The sequence below is a fragment of the Bactrocera tryoni genome, chromosome 5, assembly GCF_016617805.1.
Source record: "Bactrocera tryoni isolate S06 chromosome 5, CSIRO_BtryS06_freeze2, whole genome shotgun sequence".
Taxonomy (NCBI): domain Eukaryota; kingdom Metazoa; phylum Arthropoda; class Insecta; order Diptera; family Tephritidae; genus Bactrocera; species Bactrocera tryoni.
The window spans coordinates 70,152,758-70,156,668 of record NC_052503.1 but is presented as its reverse complement, the minus strand read 5'-3'; positions in this window follow the sequence as shown (position 1 = coordinate 70,156,668).

The following is a 3,911-nucleotide window of genomic DNA, read 5'->3' as shown; positions in this document are numbered from 1 at the left end:
GCAGCGGCCAACATTTGAAAGAGATAATCTTCAAAAAATAAATAAGAAAGCATGTTCTTTCGAACGATAATAAACAGTCCCCATAAAATTTGAAGTTTCTCTGTTTTTCTTTAAAAAAAAAGTAGGGAACCATTGTTTATGTACGTGTACATACTTATTATGTATGTATGTATGTATGTATATAGCTGCAAAAACCGCATTTGAACCGTAATAACATTAATAGTAGTCATGAAAATAGTTCAAGAATAACAACGGCGGACTACGTGCAGAAACGCACATGGCTGGGGTTTAGCGTCCAGGCAGCGACACACTGCAACCACAACAAAGGAACCACAAAAATGTTTTATGATTGCAGTAGTTTAATTTCACATAACTTTTCAGCTGATTCATATGTACACAAGTATGTACTTATTCTTCCAAGCGATAGTTTCAACAATTGTATTATATATTTTTTTTTTACTTTATATATATTTATTTTTTATATTTATTTTTTATTTTTAATTTTTTTACATTTTTATTTATTTTTTTTATATATTATTATTTTTATTATTTTGTGATTTTTGAAAGAGCACACAATGCAATCAACAATTTTCAATACATATGCAACTTCATACTTATTTATGTACAGTGCATCACAAATTAATCAGAGGCAAATTGCAAAAATAAAAGTAAAAGTAGTTCCACTAATAAAAAATAATAGAAAAATACAAAAAAGTGGGAAATACAAATGATAAGGAAAGATCTGGGTAGCCAAAAATATTTGATGCAACGGATCAGCGTATTATATTATATAATTAAATGATATATTATATAATTATATTATATTATATATCATTATATTATTATACACGCAAGATACTGGCTACCCGAAGAAAAGTGCACCTAAAGTGATTTAAGAAACTGAAAATGAGACTGGTAAAATCTGCAGTCCACAAACTAGTCGTCGAGTGCTGTATGATGCTGGCTACCATGGTCGTAATGTTCGTAAAAAGCCTTCATAAGCAACGCTTACACGCGAGTTTGAGTTTGTTTGTGAAAAGGCACGAAAATAAAGTTAAAAATTTCTGGAATTCAGTTATTTTCCTAGACGAAAGTATATGTATATATTTTTAGCTCGGATGAGCATGAAAAAGTTTGGAGAAAATTTAGTACTGAGCAATTAAAAACATCAGACCAATCTCCTGATTTGCATCCAATCGAGCATTTGTGGTATTTCTTAGAAAGAAAAAACCGAAGAATCAAATCACAAACAAAGAATCTTTGAAAACTACGTTAACCGAAGAATGGAGAAAGATTCCAAACTTCGTGTTTCGATGCCAAGCAAATTAAGTACAATTCAAAAGTCCAAAGGCTATGCAACAAACAAGTAACGATCCATCAAAGCTTAAAAATAAAACCGTTTGAACTTTGTTCCGCAATTTATGCTTAGTGCATACATATTATAGTGGTGAAATTTTAAGTTATCGAAACATTTTTTCACTAATTTGAAAAATGATTACTTTAAGTTGCTGGTTTTTTGTTATTGCTTTTTATAAAGATATTAAATAATTGAAAAAATTAAAAAATGTTATTATTATTAGTTTTAATGATTTTATCTGCATGACAAGACTTAAAACATACACTGCATACTCATTTTAATAAAATGTACTGTATGGGCCCTACATATTAGATACCTTCGTTTTTGTTGCTACTAATGAGCCATCGCTATTTCCCTCTATGTGCCATAATCGCTGCATATTATAAATGACACTAGAGGCGAGAAACAAAAAGCAACATAATAAAAAAATAGCGCAAGAAAGGTGCTTATAGGTGATAGTGGAGGCGTTGCGGGGTTAGGTGACCACGTAACAACTGAATGAATTTATATCAACAAAAAAGGACACTTCACTGCATACTTGTAAATTTACTATGAGATAGACAATAGTTTTTAAGTATTAATTAATTAAATTAAGTTGCAACGTATGAGATTTTATAAAATTTTAACTTTAGTGTTAAGCGCTTTGATTGTGTCAATGTGTGTATGTATGGCAATTGCAATCCAACGTGTCACACGGCAGGTATTTATTAAAGCATCTAACTTATACATGCATATAATACATCGCAATGTATGCTTTATTGTATAGGTACATATGTATGTTTGTGTGTGCTAACTGCTGCTGGAACTGCCTGGTTGCCCTGGCTTGCATGCCACTTGGCATATTGATTTTCTACACACGCCACCATACCGCCGCTCCACTAAACCCTTTAACTGCCTTTGCCACACGCCATAGCGCATATGTGCATGCATGTACTTGTATTCAGCACGTCACTGCACTGCATTCACTTTTTCCAATTATAATTTTTTACAGCCGGCTTGGCAGCGTTTCTTTGGGGCTCGCCTGCATGTCAGCATTTACTATTCTGTTGGCTACTGCGATTTTTCCATTTTTCTTATTAATTTAAATATTACTTAAATTCCAAAAGCATACATTCAAAATACATAAGTTGCTCAGCTGTTGGAAAATAGGTGCTCAACCCTTTTAGGAGGTTTGCATTTACATACATATGTACATATATAAGTATGGATGATAGTTAGAAGTAGGGAGCTCGCCAGAAAATTGATTTTTCTTGTGCCATTTCGTTTTCATGAAAAATAAAAACAACTGCTGCACTAGCAGTAACTGCACAAAACTGTGCCACAAAATTCCAGTAACTGATTTTTCACTAGCTGCTTATTGTAATATAATAGTTTTAATATTTACATGTAGTTATTGAAATGCAGTTTTCACTACTCTTACCTCTCGTTATACTTTAATTTATATTTATAGTTACATTCATACATATGTATGTATGTATATTCGCAAACTTGGTGCTTATTGAAATTTGTATGCACTTTTTCACTTTATTTATCTCTATTTTTTATTGCACTTTGGTTCTTTTTCTAGTTGCGCACAGATTTTATTTGCATCTATTCTACTACGCTCCATTAACTTTTTTATTGTTCACATTGCAGCTAATTCTGCATTTGCTTTTATTTCATGCACTATCTCACAGATTACATCGTTTATGCACTTTTACCGTTAAATTCTTATGTTATTGAAAATAAAATTTTAAATATTTATGCTATATTCACAACAGATATTTTCTTCTACTTTATGTAAATTATTTAAGTGGCTCTGCATTGGTGCTCTTTATCCGCTACTTGTCAAGTAACCGCTTGTGTTCATTATTTAATGCGCTCTCGCGGAACTTTTGTTTTTGACTGCTGTCAACTTGCTGCTGTTAACGGTGTTGTATTTGCGCGTATCGGAAGCGGAACGTTGAAGTTCATTGCTATACTAGAATATTTAAAACACAGGGTAATCCCACGAACAATTTTGAGTTATGGGTATATTTTGCCAAGTGCATACACCGGCAAAAACTATGAATTTTGTGCATGTATACTGAAAATAGTATTTTTAAAAGTTAAATTTATTGTTTTAAGGTTGAAGTAGGGATTTAATTTTTATTCGAAATTAATTTTTTGTCTTAAAAAACCTCATAATATTTCATATTAATATCGTGTCTGAATTTCATGTTGACTGAAGCAAAATTCATAATGTTTTTTAACCGATTTCTCGAACAATACGTTTTTTCCTTGAACTTAACTTCCCCCTTAAATAACGATTATATAATAATCTCTTTACTCTCCACCACCCTGTAAGTTATTATCGACTTTTTAAAATTAATTAACGTGTTTTTCTCATTATCAATATGATATATCCGCTTAATGTTTCAATTCCATTTAATGCCGATTTCTTTGCCGCAGAGAACGTATAATAATTATACGTTCTCTGTTTGCCGTCATTTCATTTCCTTCACTTTCATCAGCTGTTTGCGTTTCATTTAAATGTCAAATTTGACAGCTATCAGAAACAACTGATTGTCATTGC